This window comes from Eumetopias jubatus, unplaced genomic scaffold (genome assembly GCF_037043125.1).
Source record: "Eumetopias jubatus isolate StellerSeaLion01/CBP00866 unplaced genomic scaffold, mEumJub1_p1.0 scaffold_11, whole genome shotgun sequence".
NCBI classification, from domain to species: domain Eukaryota; kingdom Metazoa; phylum Chordata; class Mammalia; order Carnivora; family Otariidae; genus Eumetopias; species Eumetopias jubatus.
The window spans coordinates 18,602,462-18,623,917 of NW_028274817.1; the positions used below are offsets into that span (position 1 = coordinate 18,602,462).

General features: G+C 40.1%; 1 protein-coding gene across 5 annotated transcripts in view; it reads left to right on the forward strand.

The window, feature by feature from the left end:
- Positions 1–1,463: 1,463 nt before the first annotated feature.
- The window catches only part of ENOX2 (ecto-NOX disulfide-thiol exchanger 2), a 282,023-nt gene continuing 262,030 nt past the window's right edge, over positions 1,464–21,456 (forward strand). For 2 of the 5 annotated variants that reach the window (XM_088028643.1, XM_028122755.2), the window contains exons 1-2: positions 1,464–1,642; positions 2,965–3,024. The gene's annotated coding sequence lies outside the window, so the exon portion shown is untranslated. Of the gene's footprint in view, positions 1,643–2,964; positions 3,025–14,122; positions 14,201–21,456 lie in introns of those variants that run through there. The other 3 variants (XM_088028644.1, XM_028122759.1, XM_028122758.2) reach the window with 3 other exon arrangements.

Here is a 21,456-nt window from a genome sequence, read left to right on the forward strand (position 1 = left end):
GCAAAATGCAATCCCTCTTTGCATTCATTCCACTTGTGAGTCAAAAAGTTGTCCTGATCAGTTAAATTGTAGTAACCCAACTGTAATGATCCGTTCAGCTATAAGGATTCTTCTCTAACAAAGAAAAAAAGTCAAACATTAGGAGTGAAATCAACGTTAATAAACCATCATTTTCCTCAACTTTTAAATCGCTTGAAAGTGCTAGATGTCGCCATCTATTTCTTTATCTACCTCTTTTAACACATCTATTACTAAAACAATAGTGTTTTTTTTAAGATTCTATTTATTTATTTGACAAAGAGAGACCGAGAGAGAGAGAGAGACAGAGAGCAAACACAAGCTCGGGGAACAGCAGGGAGGGGAGAAGCAGGCTCCCTGCTGAGCAAGGAGCACAATGCGGGACTCGATTCCAGGACCCCGGGATCATGACCTGAGCTGAAGGCAGCCGCTTAACTGACTGAGCCACCCAGGCGCCCCAAAAACAATAGTTTCTTAAATAAATATACATTTATTTCTTATTATTCAAGTTGTATCCTCTACCTGTTCTAAATTGTTGCATTACACCAGTGATGTGGTAACTGTTCTTCGTGGCAACTGTTCTTCGTGGCAACAATGTGGCTTCCTTAATGGGTTAAATGGGCTTCTGCTGGGCTGGCTTAGATCACATTGCTATGCCTCTTATGATACTACTTAAAAGAAAAAATGTGATACGTGAGTAGAAACATAGTATACATTTCCCCCAGAACCTCTGAAGTGATTCTAATGCAGATGGTTCCCACAGAACACACTATGACAGTTTTTTTATGAGAGAGAGAGAGAAAGAGAGAGAGAGCACGTGAGGGGGGGAGGGTCAGAGTGAGAAGCAGACTCCCTGCTGAGCAGGGAGCCTGATGCGGGACTCGATCCCAGGACTCCAGGATCATGACCTGAGCCGAAGGCAGTTGCCGAACCAACTGAGCCACCCAGGCGCCCCACACTATGACAGTTTTAAAGGACCAGTTATTCTAAGTTTATCAGAGCATAAATAATATTTTTAAAAAGTTTTTCAATCAAAATTCAATGAGAATTTTAAATCACGACATAAAGGGCTTCCGCTAAAATGCTAATAGCTTAACCACTAGTAAAATAAATCTAGAACCTTCATCTACCCCCACAAGCACAACCCCATACCCCAAGAAGGGAGATTCTGTAGGGCACTACACTACAAACTACAACATCCACAATACCCTCCCTCATCTGAACTCGTGGGAATGATCGGACTGGAGGTAGGAATTGTGGGTATACAGAATCCTCTGTCTTCACTTGAGTCTCTCCTCCAATGCCAATATTGGATCCCCGCCTCCCAGGAAGAATGGCCTCCAACGGCCTAAAACTACATTTCCCATGAGGACAAGGGATAGGGCCTCCGGCTTCCCTGGTGACCAGTAACCAATAGGAGACGCTGAAGCAGTCGCGATGTGGGTGAGAGTCCCCCCTGGGCCTGAGTGCCGGGCCTAAGCACGCTAGCGCAAGGCGGGGAGTTGAGAAGACAGTTGCGTGGCGTGGGGCGCCGCGAGGGCGCTGTGCTCTCAGAAGCTGTTACGCCAGCCCGATTTTCCGCTGCTGTATAAGGAGTAGCCCTTCGGTAGCCGGGGAGCTGGAGGTCAGAGACGCAGAAAGCCCGAGCGGCTCTGGCTGGGGACTGTGGGACTGAGGGGGCCTAGGGAGGAGGGTGCTTCCGGGCCGCTGTCTTCAGCGCCTAACTCCGCCCAGCTCCGCCTCTGCCGGGGAGGGGGTGTCGGGCCTGGGAGTCGGGGGTGGGCTTTTGAGCTCTCCCCGCCAGTTTCCTCGAGCTTCGATTCTCGGGAGCGCGCCGTCTCTTCTTTTTCTGCCTCTCCCGCTCTCTTTTTCTACTCACAACGCCATCGTCCATCCCCGCTCCCGTCCGGTGCCACCTCAGAGATCTGAAGTTAGGGTTCTCGACCGGGGTCTTCCTTAGGGCGGCGTCTGGACTCTCCTTCTTACTACTTGGAGGAGTTGGGTGACCTCTTTCCTCTCTTCCCTCAATTTACATTTCAGATTTGGACACACCACTCCCAATGCACACACTCCCCAAGTCCCTCTGGGGGCGTGGGAATTCCCCGCCACGCCCAGGGAGTGACTTTTTGCCAAATTTTCACTTTTTGCTTCCTTGCTGTTGGGATAAAGATCGTCACCCACTCTTTATTGGCCCTTCCAGCCACCCGCCCCTTCCCTGACCAGATCTTTGGAGTGGAAAGGGTTTCTCCTCAGTTTCTAGAAGGCGTGGGGAGCAGTAGATAGTAGAAATTTCGCTTTTGAGAAATATGTGGTTAAGGTTCAGTGCAGTGTTCTGGTGAGAGTCAAAGGCAAGTTAGACCTCTTAAAAACCGAGCGCTTTCAGGGTTTCCAGCACGGACTGATACAGCACTAATACTGACAAAGATTAGGGGGCACACCGACTGCGGAATAAAGTAGACTGTGCGAAACAGACTATCAATTATTTTATTATTACAAAAGCGTGCAAAAAGTGTGTAATACTGATGTGGTTGGGAGTTGATCAATGGAAGGTCAAGCCTACCCCCGGAAGTGCTGTAGCTTGACATTGTTGTCTGTTTTCCAGACTAATCCTGGTAGGCTTTGTGGAGGAGGTGAATTTTAATTTCGGCTCCAGAGGAGTAAAGAGGATTTGAAATGGGCAAAGAGGAGGGAGAAAATGCCTTCTGGTACCGGGATTGGTATCTGAGAAGGGCAGATAGAAGAGGGAGCACTTTTGTGAAGGGTGGGGATGCCTGACTGGAATAAAAGGTGTCATCAAGGAGAGATTGGGAAAGAAATAGTGTTGGAAAGCTTGGGGTCATAATAACAGGATACTTTAAAGCATCCACATAGTTTGGATATTATTCTGTATCAACTAAAACTAAAGACACAAAATTAAGATTGGATGATTTTTTTTTTTCATCCTAGGGGAACCTGATTTGGGATCATTTCTTGGAGAACACAAAGAAGTGTGGTGGTATGTTCCAGGTGTGAGTTTAATTTAAACCCAAGAAGAACTTTGCCTTATAGACTGTTTTGTTAGTGGCTATTCTTAGCTACACTCTATAGTTGTCATTTTAAAGCCTGGTGCCGTAAATTTATTTTCTTAAGAAATGTATTTGCTGCCCTTAGGCATCATATTATCTGAATTATAGTCATTTCATTGGGTAACAATAATGACTATTTATTGAGCCCATGTAATGTTCCAGGCACTATCATAAGCACTTTGTTGCATTATCTTAAGAGTCTTATGACGTAGGTACTATTTTCCCCAGTTTTCTAAAAGAGAAAACTAAAAGGCAGAGAAGTGAAACAATTTACCCAAAGTCACATGGACTGTAAGGAGTTGAGTTGGGGTTTGGATGTATAGATCTCTGGCTTGAAAGCCCATGCTCTCTCCACCATGGTTTACTAGTCTCACTGTTCACTTTTGTTCTTGACTTTCCATTTGTGGTAAGGAAAGATTATTGTGAAGTATAGTTGATCATCCTGGCAGAAACCCAAATGATTCACTTTTAGTTTCTATGTCAGTATGTGTATGCTGTAAAGTAACTGCCAAAACCGAATTAGCTTAACTGCTATTGCAGCTGTAGCTAATTGTGTCTGCCAAAACTATAGTCAGTATGGCTATTTCTGAATCAGATAAATTCTCTTTAAAAATCATGTCTTACATGTAAGCTACCTGGACCTGGACAGTACTTTAGGTTTTGTTTTATTGTAGCTTTTGTTTTAAGTGACTTCCTAGGTCACTAGGTCTCCTCCGTGACCTTTGCTCACATGGAGTGTTCAGGATGCAACAGAGTATGAGATGTGAGCTCTCCCTAGGTCTAGCTGGGGAGGTGTATGCCCATAATTCTGAGATAATGTGTAGTATAACAGAGACAGGTACAAAATGCTATTAGAAGGGTAAAGGAAGGAGTGTCTAACTGTAAGGGAAGGTCAGGGAGGAGGCTTCTGTAAGGAGGTGACCTGACAGGTCTTGAAGGATAATGAGTTTGCCAGGCAGAGAACAGTAGAGGGGAGGCATTCCAGATTAGAAAGAGCAGTCCGTGAAAGACATGTAGCTATAGAAGAGCAAAGCATGTCCATTCAATATTTAGGAATTCAGCATAGCTAGGGTACAGATTGTTTGGGGAAAGGAAGGTTTGTAATGGTAGAAGAGTCTGGAAGGATAGGTTGAGGCTCATTTGTGAAGTACTTGAATGCAGTGCTAAGAAATTTGGATGTGCTCAGGGCACCTGGGTGGTTCAGTTGGTTAAGCGTCCGAGTCTTGATCTCAGCTCAGGTCTTGATCTCAGGGTCATGAGTTCAAGCCCTGCCTTGGGCTCTATGCTGGGCATGGAGCCTACTTAATAATAATAATAATAATAATAATAATTTTTTAAAAAAAGAAAGAAATTTGGATGTGCTCCCATAGGCCATTGTTTTTCAAACTGTAGGGTGTCTGCCAGTGGTGGTTATGTTGTACTCCCACAAACATTTTAAGTTTTAGTAAGTATATATTCTGATGTGTCTCATAAAAGATAAAACTGAACTATGTCATCAATCTAAAGTTATGCAGGAAATGGCTTAGTAAAAATAGAAAGTGAACAAGTTTTATGTTCATTTAAAGACAAATATTAAGTAAATAATAGTACACGTGGTATGTGAATATGATAATACTCAAATAAAATTTGGGAAATAGTGATTGTAGGCAATAAAAAACATTAAAATATTTTAGAAGAGGAGCACCATAATGAGGTTTTTACTTTAGGATGCACTGGAGTGGGGACTGACCAGTTAGGAAGCTAGAGATGATGAGGACCCAAAGGAGCTTCCTATGAGAGGAGGGAACAGATATAAGAGACATTTAGGAGGTAGAATTAGTAAGACTTGGTAGAGGTGACTATTATTATTCTATCAATGTCATCAGAATTATTTTTAAAAGTCTGTATGTCACTTGTCTGTTACCCTTTATATTCTAAGATGCGCATATTACTGCTCAAATCAGGCCATGGACATATATACATGAAGGTATCAGTGGAGGCTGTTTTTACAAATGGGTTTGGATTACACACAGGCATCTTCACTGCCTTACTGAGTGTCCTTGACAGCAGTGGCACAAATATTCAAGGCACTGGTAAGGAATATGAGTATGATCTGTGACCCTTAGTCATCTGAGGAACTCCTCCTTCCAGACTCAGTTCAAATATCAACATCTCTTTGAAGCCTTTCCTGCAACTCTCCCCAACCCCACCACCACACATAAACACATGCAAGCATACCTGAAACAATGTTTCTGGCTTCCATGGAACCCTGCACTTACCTCTGTCCTAGGCTGTACCACACTACAGTGTGTCAGTCTGTGGATGTGTCTGGCTCTCCCCTAGACTGTGAGCTACTTGAGGGCAAGGGCCAGGTCTCATTTATCTCCATACCCAGAACATCTAGAACAGCTCTTAACACTTGGTAGATACCTAATAAATGGTTATTGGATAAAAAAAAATGGATAAACATATTCATATGAATGTAACTCGGAACTTTGGTACCATAGTGCCAAATGTTACAAGAAGATTAGCTCTTTGCTACCTTAGCTGCTTTTGCTGAATAAAACAGTAAATTAAAGTGACCTGAATGCATAATTTCACTAGAGGTTTCTTTTTTTCATTTTCCTCCACTCTCCTGTGGTCCCCTTCCCTTTTTCATTCCCATCAATTATCCACCCAGCCACCTGTTCCTTAGACCTGCTCATTGCTTTGCTCTTCTTGCCAGAGTTCATATTGTTCCTGTCCTGATAGCCTGCCAAAGATCCATCCCTCCTCTCTACCCACCAAATCCAGTTGACTCCATCCTTGAAATCACTCTCAAATGGGTCTCTCACTCATAGATGCTGCTAGTGGGACTGTAATTTGGAGAGAAATTATCAGTATATATCAAAAATCTTAAAATTGGACATAGCTTTCAATCTACCACTTCAACTTCTGCGTCTCTATGCTGAGGAAGTAAATGTGATATTTCCAAAATTTTAGCTCTCAGGATGTCTATCCCAGGGGGAAAAAAAGAGAAAAACAGCATTTTAAATGTCCCCAATACTAGAGATTTAGATTAAATCAATTATGGTATATCTATAGAATAGTTTACTAAGTAGCCATTTAAGTTGATGTTACTAAAAAATATTTAATGATGTTGAAAGTTGTTTGTGATATAGTAAGAGAAAATTCAGGTTATGAAGCTGACAAATTCCAGTGTAAACACACACACATACACATGCACGTGGCCACACACACAGACACCCCGTGCATGCATGCATTGAAAATTATCATTATCCTGTAATGTTAAACACAAAAATTCAATAGTGGTTTGCTGTAAATGGTAAGGTAATGTGAGTTCTATTTTTAATGTTTTGCATCTTTTTATTTTCTAATCATCTATAATAGTATATTTGTTACTTTTTAAAAGTTATTAAAAATGTTTTTCCCATGTCTACCCCTATTATCATTGCCGTAGTTTGGGGCACAACCCCCCACACACACACACCCTGCAACACACACACACACACACACACAGACACACACACAGACACACACACACACACACACACACACACACACACACACACACACACACACACACCCCTTCTAGCCTGGATTACTACTGTCTCCAACCTGGTTACTTTCCAATCCATTTTCCACCAGTGCTAACAGAATGATTTTTCTAAATCGGAAATCTGAAGCTATCCATCGCTATATAAAATAGTTCAGAGGCTGCCCATTGTCCTCAAGATAGAATCCAAATTTCTTAGATTGGCTTATAAAACTTCTGAAAATCAGCTCCCTGCTTTTCTCCCCAGTGTCACTTTTCCTCCTATGATTTACTTTTTCTTGGTGTCTAAGGCCAGTGCCTGGCATATAATAGGTATTTAGTTAATGCTAGCCAAATGTTGATGTGGATTATATGGGTTAACTGTTGTGTGCCAGGATTTCATTTCATCCTCAGTAAAAATGTTAAATACATGCAATAGTTATCCCTATTTTACAGATGAGGAAAATTAAATACATAAAAGTGGGAAGAAAAATCATCATAAAGAACATTTTTTTAAAGGAAAAAATCGAAACCTGCTATAACACAGCTCTCTTCATTTTCCTGCAGCCCTTGCCAATCTTAGTCAGTATACGCACAGACTTTGTTCATTCCCTTGGGCAAGTTATATGTGACCACAGCATAACAAGAACAGTACAGACTGACATGATCTCACCATGTCACAGTTCACATTGTGCTAATTTACAGAAATCTTTCCTTTCTGTACCTAACACTTCATGCAGGAGAGACAGAAGAGCTCCAATTGCTCTGTTTTTCTTCCTGTTTTGAAAGTCTATGTCTTTTGGGATGGGGATGTCAGCAGAGAGCTACAGAAAACTGTGATAGAATTGAATATACAAGAAACAATGTGTCTCATGGGAGCCAATGTCATTGGTTAATTTATTTTTTTAAAATGTCATGTAGATGTATTTTCCAGCAATCTCTCCCCAGGGAAGACCTTGGTTGAATTCAACTGTTAATCCTATTTACAGAATGCAGCCCATGCGTGCACTATATTCCTGCATTGTTAAGTGATCTTAGACATATGTAGTGGATTACCATAACGACATACAATCAGGTGAATATGGGATATCTGATTTTCTCTACAAAATGCATCAGTGTTCATATTGTCATTCAGGATCCTGCAGCGTGGTCTTTCCTTCATTTGCCTTACAAATAATACTCATTGTGCAAAAATGGATGCTTTTAAAGGACAGAAGTCCTAAGCATGAATTGTCTGAATAAAATGATATTACTTTGTAAGGAATTGTCACTTTTAAATACTCCAAGAGAAAGAATCTATAATTCTCTTGTTCCATGATCAAATAAGTTGAATACAGAAATTACAGATAGAGTTTCAATTCATTTGATAAATTATTGTGGGCTTATTATGTGCAAAGCATTCTGTTAGACACTGCACTAGATACTTACAGATACCCTCTTTTAATGCCTTCCAGAGAGGCAGAGACAGAGATTGATATAGTGTACACACAAGAATGAGTGTGCGAGAGCAAATGACAGAGAAGATTTTAACAAGCAGGCCCATCTTATAAATGAAAATCTACCCAGCTGAAAATTGGCATATGTACCAGTAGGAACTTACTCTTTTTTTTTTTCTCTTTCCTCTGTGGGATATATAGGCAAAAATGAGCTACCAGATAGCTGATAAGCAAATGATCTACTTCTCTGTTTACAAACAGTTTGAGAGAAGGAACAGTGACTTTGTGTACGTCCAGCCCTGCTCAAGCCTGCTAGTGATGTGAGAGTTATGACTGTGTCAGCTTTTCCAGGGTTTCTCTCTGCTGCAGAGATTTGGCAGACACCTCAGACAAATTTTATGTCTCTTAAATCTTCCTCAAGCTGGGCTTGGCTCATAGATCTATATGTACAAAAAAAGCAAATGTTTACCAGTTTGACATTTTTGAAGATCAAAACAGACTCAGTTTTTTTTTTAGCATACACCTCAGTTTAGTCTACAGAAGGGGCTAATTGCTTTTGCTATTTGTTTAAAATAGCTGCAATGTTTACTTTCCAGAAGTGGCAACGGATCATATGTCTAAAGATTTATATTCCAGGCCTCAGTGTTGCTTCCTCTTTTCCTTGCCTACAAGTGTCAAGTTTTGCTAAAGTCTTCATTTTCTTTTTTTGCCTTTACAGATACACGGTATAAACCAGTGCGGGAGGGAAGTGCTATGAAATATATTGGCAATCTAGGAGAAAAATAAAAGGTCATTTTTATTAGCTCTGCCCTATCCCCCTTTTTGGCTCTCAGTTTTTCAATGGTCCCTTCCCCACAAAATGTTGTTCCTTGGTGTAATAATGACAGGTGAGAATGTGAATTGGAGAACTTTCAGTGACTACCCGTTAACAAGTCTGGTCCAAATGTATCTGTAGGCAGAGCACAAATGAAATTTTGGCTGTAATTCAGAAGAATCAAAACACTGTGTGGAGAATGTTATGTAAACAACTTTACTTCATTCAGTGCTGAACTGTGAAAGATAACGATGGGGAAATCCCCAGTAAGGGCCCTTGTTGGCCGCTCCAGCTGCTCTTCTTTTTAGCCAGCAACAACTGCTAGTAAGAGCTTCCTGGGGTAGAAACTGTCCCACAGTAAGACCCCATAATATGTCCTCCCACCATTTCTCCTTCAGTCAAGTCCTCAAACATACTTCACCGGAATTACTTTGGTCACATAATATCCTAATTTTTACCTTTCAAGAGATGCTGAGTTTGAATTCAAGGAGCACTTGATATTCAAGCTCATTTATTCAATAGACATTTGAGCACATATACAGGACCAGAACCTATGGTAAGCACTAGGAATAGCGATGAATTAGAAGTAGTCCCTGCCTGCCCTTAAGAGCTCTCAGTTAAGTGGGGGTGGGGGGAGGGGTGTGGGGATAGACACCCAAACCAATAACTTTGTTACAATGGGAAATATGTATTACTTCAGAGAAGGAGGTATATATAAGGTGCCCTGGAAACATGATGGAGGGAATAACTGCTAGAGGTGGGTAACACAGACCAGAGTCTAACTATGCTGAATCCCAAAGGATAAGTGGGCATTGCCTAGAATCCAGGTGGAAAAAGAGGTGGTGGGAAAGGTGGGCAGGGGGACCACCAAATACATGCAAAGCAGTCACGTGTCAGAATGGATAGTTTAGAAAAAGTTAAGATACTGTGTGTGAATCACTGGGAGTTGGGTGGGGGACAGGATAAGAATCTGGAAATGTATCTTGTGGCCAGTTGGTGAAGGAAATCTGTTGCTAAGGAGCTGGGCAGGGGTGAGCCAGCACAGGGTTTTAAATGTGGGAGTGACATGACTGGATTGGAGGATGGGCTGGGGGTGGGGTGGGAAACTAGAGACAGAAAACGACCACCTTTTAGTTTGGCAATCTTTGAGAGGTCTGACCCTAATCACTTGCTGCTATTCAGCAGTGTCATCTCCATTAGGTTTTCCTTCAATATCCCAAAATCACTTTGAACAGTTGTTTCCTTCTACACATTGGACATACCTTCCTGTACTCCTTCACATGTTGCTTAGCTGAATATTCATTTTTCCAACTCAAATCAATGATCTCAGTAGTAATTGGGGCTTGATTACCATGAAGGAAATCAGAGATTCAAAGCTTAGCAACTTGGTTTAAAAAACTGCATGAGGCTTATTTATTGCTTACTGAGTCAGCAGGGCTGAGCTGAGTGCTGGGCAGCTCCTCTTGGGGGCTGGGGGAGGGAAAGGGACAGAGGCTGGAAAGATGACATAAAGTGGCTATTTAAAAAATGGGCAGCATCCAGAATGTTGAAAAACCTTAAAGGCCACATCCAGATATGGGAAGTAGATAGAAGGGCCAGAAGTATATGAATATAAAACAAATACATGTTGAAGGTACCTGTGCTCCAACAGATTATACTGTCTAGCCCATTGGTTTAGAACATGTTCTTTCTCTGACTCAGATACTGTAAATGGCTTCCCATTATCCATAGGATGAAGTCCAAACTCCTTAGCATGGCCTTTGGTACTTTTTGCAGTCTGGCTCCAATCTACCTTTCCAATCTTCATACTTCTCTCATGGAATTTCTCTGCTCCAGCCAGTTACCCTTTCAGACACTGCTTTGGTATGCCCTCACCTGCACTGTGAGCCCTCTTAGGGCAGGGAGTGTGTTTTTTGTGTCTTTGAATCCTCCACAGTGCCTAGCATAGTGTCTTGCATATAGTAGGCACCCAAGGTATATCTATGGGTTGATTATTGCCCCCCCATTCTTTCCAATTTCTCTACTACTATTGACCCAATATCCTCTCTACTAAAAATGGCAACTGAGCCATTAGGTAAAAGGGGTCAGCATTCAACAAATTATCTTTTAACCTTCTATTTTGAAATCATTTTAAATAAAAATCTCACGAATCATATGGGACTGTTGTGCCATTCACTCAGATTCACCAATTTTTAACATTTTGTCCTATTTTGATTTATGCTTCTTTTTTAAAAAACTTTTTAAAAAATATTTATTGATTGATTTTGAGGGGGGGAGGGGCAGACGGAGAGGGAGAGAGAATTTCAAGTAGATTTCCTGCTAAGCATGGAGCCCAGTGCAGAGCTCAATCCCAAGACCCTGAGATCATGACCTGAGCCGAGATCAAGAGTTGGTCCCTCAACTGACTGAGCCACCCAGACGCCCCTATGCTTCTTTATATAAATACGATATTTTGTTCTGAAACACTTGAAGTTGAGAAAGCTATACCCCTTATCCTTCTCCTTTATCTCAACCTCTTATGGTGAAAAAACTTAATATATAGAGACCGTTAAAGAATTGTATAGTAAATACCCCTATATCCACCACTTAGATTCTATAATTAACACTTTGTTCTATTTGCTTTATCACCTATCCATCCATTTATACATCTTTTTATGCATTTCAAATTAAGTTACAGACAACTGTACATTTTTTTCTTAATTCTTCAGTGTGTATATCACTGACTGGATGAACAAACTACTTTGTGCTCTGAAATCAACCAGATCATCTTGTTATATCTGCATTTACTATATTGCCTAAACTCCAGTCTACCTGTGTATCTTCGATCTATTTGGCTATGGAACACATGTCTCTTCAATTACCTTTTGGATGTCCCTCCACTTCACCTAGTGCAGTGCCAGACACACATTCCATAAATACCACTTGATGCTGATGTACAGAGACAGAGCTAGAGCCAAGGAAAGAATCACGATAAAACTAGAATAAACTGCAGGAGGAGAGGAGTATATGGGAAGTGGGCCACAAGTGAATGAGTAAGAGAGAAGCTAGGGCTTGAAGAATTGGGGGAAGAAAAGGGCCTTAGCCCACCTGGTACTTCCAGCAGTACTTCTATCTGCTACTTTCCAACCCTCTCTTTAGAAGGATAGGTTCCAGGAAACGAGGGACAATTGCTGCTCAGCAGACCGCATGACAAGTCTTCTTGCTACTACTTAGGCACCACCAATTAGTATATTCATGTTGCCTCATGAATATGCTAATCTACAAGATGCAGCTTAGTTTTAGAGGGTATGGGTGGGCCACTGAAAACTTTCACGCTAAGTCTGTTCTACAGGCCAAGGAGCACTTGAGTTCAATAAATCCTGGTTTTCTTTTTCTTTATAACCTTTCCTTTCTTGCTCTGTTGCTTATGAGTACAAGGATAGCTCTGATATACATTTATTGAACAATTTTGTGCCAAGCGCTGTGCTAGCTGCTATCATATCATTAATGCTTCCCAACAACTCAATCAGGTAGATACTTCTTCTTTTCCCATTTGTCAGATGAGAAAACTTGAGACTCAGCATGGTTAAGTACCTTGTCCATAAGCCAGAATTCAAGCAACTGAAGTTTGTTTTACTCCAGAGCCCAGTGGTCTTAACCACATTGTCTGATGAAATTTTAAACAATTGTCAACCCAGTGCACATGCAAGGAAGTTTGTTTTCACTGTATTGACTCAGCATGTGATTTATTCCCTAAGCAAGTCCAGATGAATCACTAAATTCAGAAGGAATTTAGTCATTCAGACTTTAATCATTGCAATGTTAGTATAGTAATGGATTCAGATTACTTGAGTTCAAATCCCAGTTTTATCACTTACCAGTTGCGTGAGTGTAAGCAAGTCACTTAACATCGATAAGCCTCAGTTTCCTTACCTATAAGATGAAGATAATAATGTTTAGCATATAGCTGTGTTGTGAGGTCTAATTTAAAAAATAATGTAAAGTATTCATGTCTTGTCTGGCATGCAATAGGTGCTCAGCATATTCTAGATTACTTTCTTTCCTTTTTCCTGTTTTGGGCCAGACAACTCACCTGTAGCTTCCATTTGAAGAAAACAAACTGCTCCTGGGACTTTTTTTGAAAAGAAACATTCTGAAGAGGAATATTAGGCTGACTATTCCCAAGGCCAAGCAAGCACAGTTGCTTAACTCTTCTCTGGGCATATTTCAAAATAAGCTAGAAACAGAAACCTGAGGAGAGTTGGAGTGGTCCACCTCCCTCCTTCTTGGAAATTTAGGGCCAAATTGTGACAATTGTTTTCTGTTTTGTCACTAGAGTAAATTTCACAATTGGCATAGACTATTTGACCTCGGATATTGGTAACCACAGCCCCAGCCATTCCAAAGCAAGCAAGCTGAGACGGAAAGAGTATAAGTGATTTGACCAAGGTCAACAGCAGAAAAATCTGGAGAACCCAGTTCTCCCAACTTCTTATCCAGTGTTAATTTTATGGTTCCTCTGTGGGTTCTTAGGCAGGTGAAACCAAGTCTTGATGTGTGTGCTCTTTGCAGGAATTTGTGAAATGATTGGACTCTCGGGCTTTGTTACAAGTTTGATTGATTCAGAAAGCATGAGGTTTTTTTTCTGGTTCCAGTTAGCTTATTAGTTGCTGCTTTCAAACTGTTAGCATTTCTATTTTGTTTGGGGTTTAGCAAATTAGTGTTGTTTTTCCCTGTTTTAGGCTCATGGTTTGATTCAAGTTCTTGGTTCTTTGAAATCTTCCACTGGGATTTTTGTTTTTGACAAAAATATTCAGAATCTAAGGTGGTTAACAGTGGGAATTCATTTGAAAAGGTCAGTCAGGCTTAGTGATGGCTGCTGAGAGGCGCTTGGGTGGATTAGGGAACCATTAGTGCTTACATTCTGGAGCTTCAAATCAAGATAATGGAAACATTGCAAAGGTTCTTGGTGTATATGTTTGTGTGTTTGTTTTTATCAGGATGCCCTGATGCTTTCATTTCCATTCTTGTTAATCTGGGTTGAAACTGCTGCCTCCTACTTCATTGCCTTTTGTCAGTCATGTTCTTGATATTATCCTCATCTTTTCACTGTGAGAAAGAAGCTAACAAAAAAATTATCCTCCCTGTACTTTTCCCTTACTTTGAATTGCCCTACTGAGGAACTTGGGGAATATGAATTTCAAGCTTAAATGTGTGGAAGAGTTCAGTTGCAATGCCCAAAGGCAGAACAGCCTGATTCTGAAATACAGCCTTTGTTCCTTTCTTACCAGTGTGGTTCAAAAAATCTCAGGCAAGCCTCCTTTGCCAAACCTGAAATTGGGCCGACACTTGTTGGTGGCCAACCATGCCACAGGTAAGGCTGTGGTGGGGTGGGGGTTGGGGGTGCAGTGATGAGGCCTCTGGAGAACTGTATCCCACCTACCTGACTTTCCACATGCTAAGTGAAAGTGAGTTCTGGTGCTAGGGCTGTCAGTGCTTTTTCAAGCTGTTGACTGTTTACCTAAGCATTTGGAAGGCTCGGATAGCAGCTGTGGTGGTAAAAAGGCTATTCCCAATACCTCAAAAGGCAAGCACTTTCTAGGAGGTGAGGTTTTGGGTGATTCCAGCTAGTATGTTTCTGCTTAGAAAAAAAAAAAAAGCTCTCGCTTTAGATTCATTTGCTCTCCTTACCTCCTCTCTCTTGCCCCCCTTCTTCTCTCCTCCCCTCCCAACCCCGTCTCCCCTTCCCCCTTTTAATAGTTCACTCCCTCTTAGCTACCAGTCACCCAACTCTTTGTGATTCATATTATCCATTTTCCCCATTGACTTAACATAGATTTTGCATACATATTTTACTGGCATTTACAGTATTGGCAATGGCATTCAAAGGGAGCAATTAGAGAAAGTTTTCTTTCTTCTCTCAGGAAGTGGGCTCAGCACTTATTTGAGGACACAGATGGCATTAGAGGGGGCCAAGGGGAGCTGACATCTGATATTTCTGCTATAGCTCCCACTTTTTTTTGGCTGCTTCAGATTTGGCCCAGGTGGACAGACATACACTTGGGTAACCAACATACAGATGGAAATCAGGACATGTGGGATTTGGCTGAACCATAGGTCCCCAAACATTGCCTGGATCATTTAGTGCCCCAGGTGTGGCCACCCCAGGACTTCATGTGCTAAAATTGTGTCCAAGCTTAAGCCAGCTGGTCACTGTATATATAGTATCAAGGCAGCTTGGAGCCTCATAAAACATGACTTTGGATTTTTACCTTGTGGATTTAGACTTAGCTGATCAACCTGAATCCTTCCACACACACTGGGCAGTGAGGATATACCAGTTTAATAGACAGATTTAACAGAAGGTGATGCTCATTGTCTTGTAGCTTGCATTCTAGATGGGACATAATATTAGACTGTACAAAAACAAATGAACCGACTTTCCAGAAAGGAAAGAAGGAATTAGAGGGCTTCAGTTTCTTTAATAAACTTTGTTGTGTTATGTATCAGATTTAAAATTTTTCCTTTAAAACAATTTCCCCTCTGTGGCACTTTAAGAGCAAACAGTGCTTCCTTCCAACTTTAAAACTGGAAGAATTGAGAATTCTTTTCATGAAATTATATTGGCTCTTTCTTTTTATTTTTCTTATGCGATAGAGGTGCCTGACTTCAGCCATTTAGGCAGAATTTGTTCCAGAGTATAACAATAATAATTCCATACAATTTTATAGTCTTTTACAATTTACAAAACGGTTTTCATATCTATTATCTCATTAGCTCTTCATAGCAATTCTGTGAAGCTGTCAGGATAGGTACAATTGTGTCAAATTTATAAACAAGGGAACTTAAGCTCAGAGAAGTTAAATGACTTGTCCAAGGTAACACAGCTAGAAAGTTGTAGAACTGGAGCCTAAATCCAGGTTTCCTGATACCCAGGCCCAGTATTCCTTCAGTTGTGTCATGTTTCCTTTCTAAGCGACTATCTCCCTTTTGTTCCTACTCATGATTAATCAAATTGGTCTAAAAAATGTGCTTCAGTTTAGCAGACGAGTAAAACTGAAGCACTTACAGGCAAAGTGCCTTCTTAAGGTCATCTGTGGAGAGGGGCTTGCATATAGCTCTTAGCTTTTCATCTTGACTTTAACTGAACTATTTTTAGGTATACATAGATTGTTTTCCAGTGTTAAATATATGCACAAAAGTTGTGTGATCTAGTGATTATAGGTGTGAAAGCTGCACCTGGGGAATGGGACTAAGGATGAAAAGTTGGCTTAAAATAATTAGCTTCTTGCCTTTTTGTTAAGAGATGTTGTATTCAATATAATTTAACTTCTTCATACTTCCTTTGCTTCCAGCCATTTAAATACAGTTCTTTAGGGGAAATTAGCTAATATTCATTTTGAATGTTGATTTCTCAGGAACAAGAGTAGCTAGAGGAAAGAGAAAGCAGAGGGGTGACTTTTCATGCTCTATAAGAGTGGGGAAACATTATTTCGTTTGGAGCTATGAGCTAGGATTTCTTCTAAGGCATGCAAATCGTAAAGTTCTGATTTGTCAACTGCATGCTGTTTCTTTAGGCACTGATGTATGAAATCCCGAACGAATTCTCCGATGAACATACTGCTAATTGCTTCTCCACCTGCTCTCCAACCTCCTCCTCCCTACCCCCTCCACTCCCAATTCAGCCTGTAAGTGTCCGTCATTGGAGATGGATGGTGACACATGCAGTAATAGCAATTCATAAAAGCCAGTTCCAGCCCTTGTCTTCAAGGCTCCTGGATTTTCCACTGCCTGCTTTTGTGTAAGTGAAGTGGATGGAAGTGCTACTGGCATCAGAATCCACCTCCCTATGCTCCGTTGCTAGAGCTCAGTTGCTCGGCTGGAGCTGAGCTAAACAGAAGCATTGGATCTAAGCTGAATTGTAACTCTTTCTTTTTTCCTCAATGGGGCGTTGGGTTAAGGGTAGTGTGTAGTGGGGTTTGGGGTGCTTTGGCTTTTCTTTTTGTGGAGAAAAGAGGGAAAGGGGAGAATAACTCACGGTAGGATACAACGTGAAACAGTTCCCTGAAGAGTGTCACGATGTTCCTGGTACAATATACAGGTATAGTATGTTTTATTTTATCTGAAATTTCCCTTTTGTTTCAAAGTGCATTCTTCTCTTATTTTGCCTCCAGTTCAACTGTACTGAAGGACAAATAAGGTTCTAATGAGGTAAACAAAATAGCTGCATGAAACATGCCTGCCCCTTGCTATAATGTTTATAGCAGATTGCTATGTAAAATCTGGGTTTTCTGTTAAATTGGGAGTCCTGATCCCTTAATTGTGCATGCTTCTCTGCTGTATTCTTGTGCTGAATTTCTCAAGTCTTACATCTGCAACTGGTAGTATGCGATATAGCCTAGAGTGTTTGCACAGAAGACACAGTGCTTTGGAAGCAAGAAGCAATTTTTAAACACTTAGTGTGTTGTGTTTCTCTTGAGTTTTTAACTCTCATATTTGTTAATTGGTTGTCTAGATTTGGGGTATAGTTAAGAGAAGGGAAACTTCAAATAGGAAGCATTCCAGAACACATTTATCTTGGTAAATTTATTTTTATTTCATTATTTAACTCAGATTGATGAACATTATATGTTGTTGTTGTTTGTTCTCCTGGTCTGAAAAAAAGTGCTGGAAGCAGCAAGGCTAAATATGCCAGCGGCAAGTCATTTTGTATTGTCAAATATCATTGGACTGGAAGTGTTCCTTAAGTATTTTCTTAAGCTTTCAGAAATATATTGGTCCATAATAATGAAGAACTTGAAGACTGATCAGACATTGGTGAATGTTGTTTAAAAAGGCTTCTTATATAGCAGTTAGACCTAAAGGATCCTTCCAAATGAAAAAACCTCGAGAAAGTTTCAGTTTCCTGCTGAACAGAACAGAAGCTTAGTTCCTACATCTATATGTTTTGATAAGTTTAAGTATCATTTATTGTCAAGGACTTTCACCTCCATCCATGCTTTATTGTCCTTAAAATACTGTGCTCCTGTGCTTAAGAGCTAAAAGATCATGTTCTGTTTTGATGCGTGGTTTGACAGTTGATTTCGCTCCTCATTAATTGGACAGCATGCAGATGATGTGGAGAAGTGAGTGAGTGACAGTATTTCAAGGTTACGCTGAAGAGCATACAGTGAACCTTAGTGCCTGGACCAACAGCTGCTGAATTGAATTGTCTGCAATTAAAGCAACAGCAGGTTTGTGTAGTCTCCCTGCAGCCCATTTATTTGAATTTATAGCTTCAGTTTCATCTTTGGGTAGCGGTTGGTTTGTTTCACTAAGTGTTGGAGAGTTGTGCTTGTTGGATGTTTTCTCCATACCCCGATGCATGCTTGACTCCAGAAGAGCCATCTCTGTACATTTTTAATGTGAGAAGTTCTTGTGCTTTTTGTCTTTGGATTAAAAACAGAGACTATCTTGTTTTCTCTACTACAAAATCAAATAGATACATTTTCATGGAAAATATTGCTTGGTTCAATAAATAGGGGCTTCTCATGGACCTGTATTACCGGTTTAAATTGCTGGCAGTGAAAAATGTTGGGCTTTGTTATGCTACTGGATTACTATATCTGGGAAGAACTTCTCCGTGCTAATAAAAGGGTTTATGTTAAAAAGATAGTGATATTATCTCCTTGCCATCTCTCAACTCCAGGGTGACCTAATGAATGATGTCAAACCCAACTAGGTGCCTTTTATGACTGAATTTTATTCGCATGCCATGAATGAATACATGTTTAATTTCCTTATGGTTTTACTCTATTAAAAATAACTTCTAATTACAGTACAGTTGTTGGTTATTGGCTGATAGTGGATGTGGTGTAAAATATTTATGCAGTGATTTCACATATACTTGATCGGTTTATCCTCATGACAACCTAGTGTGAGGGCAGTGGCATTAGGATCTCCATTTCAGAGGTAAGAAAACTGAGACTTCCAGAATAAGTAACTGGCCCAAAGTCTCACATCTAATACTCGAGTGGCAGAGCCAGAGATCATAGGTTAGATGATCTGATTCAAGAATCTGTGCTTTTTCTCCCCCATACACTGGGCTGCCCCTCAGTTGATGGATCCAGGGTAAATTTGACTTAAGCTACTAGTCAAGAAAACTAAATATATTCATTTACTAAAAAAAAAAAAAAAAAAAAAAGTCTTATTTGATAGAACTCTAGAGATTTTTTTCCAAACTATTTTAACTATTTTATTTTAATATGTGAGTGCTTTCCAGATTAATTTTATGGATATATAAAGAAACAGTAGTCTTTTGATTAATTTATACATCAATATGAATGAAGGTAGAGCCTTGTGAAATTTGGGGGAATTAAAATGTTCAATCAAATAGGTTAATGTGAAATACTTTCCTTCTAAAGCAAGCTAATTTGTTTTTAATATTCTGTCCAATAAACATATACAGCTGTTTTCATAAAAGTATGTGTATTTTAAAATATAGTGGCCATCAGGGTGCCTGGGTGGCTCAGTTGGTTAAAATATAGTGGCCATGAATGTGAAGTGCCACGTTTTCAAATTTGCATATTTTATCCAGATCAACAGAAAAAATATACAGCTAACTCAGTTTCATACTTTTCTTTTTGTTTATCTTATCTATCTACCTATCTAAATAAAATAGACCAGCTTTCTCATCTTTTTAAATTTCCAAATGGTTTCTCAATTTTAAATTCAATAGTTTAAGGGGAAAAACATATTTTCTGTCCCACTGAAGAAGGGACTACTGTTTAAAACTGTTATCACTTCAGCAGATGAGCCCAGATACTTAAGGAGCTTGCGGTAGTTCTCTGGTAAACAGTTTTAAAAACCTCTTTAGGAAACATTCTTAGCTCTGAATTTATTAGAGACTGTGTCATATACTGGGGAAATGATTGGATGCTTGCACGGTAGACAACTCTTCTTCAGCGTTTGACAATGAATATTTGAGAACACTGTCAAGAAAATGAACCAGAGATAGGGCCAGTTTTATGAGAACCCATTTATGAGACTTTTGGAAAGATGGTAATGGATATATTGTCTCAGAAACCATGTAATTAGAATTTATCCTTATCTAAGATGATATCTTTATACTTTAACATATCTTAAGGTTTAGCTATTCTTACATTATTCCTTGCTAGCAAAAAGGAAAAGAGGATGATATAAAGCCCCTTTTTATCATTCTTTAAACTTGAATGGAATTTGATACTTAAAAAAATGCAGGAGGGAACTTGAGGGAATGGGTCAGGGTTAGAGGGAGGGGAACTGGGAAAACCCAGCTTTGGATTGATTGGAAGCTACATATTAAACTTGGTTTCAGGTGACAAATTTTCATGCAGTTGAAAGCTCTAACACTCCTCACCCCATTCCTCTTTCTGGGAACAAGCACTCTAAATATAAATGAAAAGGAGCATATTAGGACTTTTTAAAAATTTGGCATTTTCTGATTGGAGAAAGAAAAAGTCTTTCATCTCAAAACAATCATTTTTTCCCTATGTTCTTTGAGGCCAAGAGAAATTAGAGGGGGAGTAGATTTCTAGGATCTGGCTGTTCAGGGAGATGAAGTTGGTTGTCTGATGGATTTTTCCCTTCAGTATATCTCTGAGTATGTTGTAGGATCATGAAGCCAGGTCTTATGGATGGGGGTATGAGGGCTTGTATACACCAGCCAGTGGTGTCCTCGAGCTGGCTTGCACTAGCTTATGTAAGGGGATCACTAAGAATATCTACAAATTTAAAAACTTACTCATATCTGTCTTTTTCCAAAAAAAACTTAAGGTACTCATTATGTGTAATAGTTAAGGCATGCTGTCTATGCAGGGCAGTATACTGAAGATGCACTTTGGTCTGCTAAACTACACTGATCCCCATCCCTTGGATATAGCACTAATGTCTTTGAGGGTTGTTGAACATAGCACAAGTAAGTGTCCCCCATGTATACACATAATAATAATTGCTAACATTTATTGAGTACCTACATGAACCAGGCCATGTTATAAATACTTTATATGTATGAACTCATCAACTTTCACAGCACTCCTATGAAGTAGGTAGTATTATTTCTATTTTAAGGGTAGGAAAACTGAGACACAGAGTTTAAGTAACCTATCTACCAGGCCACACAGTTACTAAATAGCAGAATCAGGATTTGAACACTGGAAGTCTTTCTCCAGAACCTATGCCCTTAACTACTATGCAATATGTTCTATATCTTTAAGGGCACTTCACTGAAGAAGCTGTTTGCCATTGGTATGCCACCCATAGGATCCCATTGTCTGTGCTTTTGGAAGACATAGAATGTGTAGAGCTGTCTGTCTGCTTACTAGACTATGGACAATTCTGCTTTTTTCTGACCCTCATCGCTCGTTTTCTGTTGCCAGAGTCGCGGTGGATCATTACATCCCCAGCATCTTCTAAACACTGCCACTAGACATGCTCTTTCTTCAGATGTTCAGCTAAAACAGAATCTCATATTCTGTTGCCTCTCTCTCAATTCCTAGCTTTTTGCAAGAACAAACATTGCCAACCAGGGTGCAGTTTTTCTTCCATGCAGTCAAATGACCAATCATAGGACATCTTCCCTGCATCTACTCTCACTCCATTTTACGCCTAGCT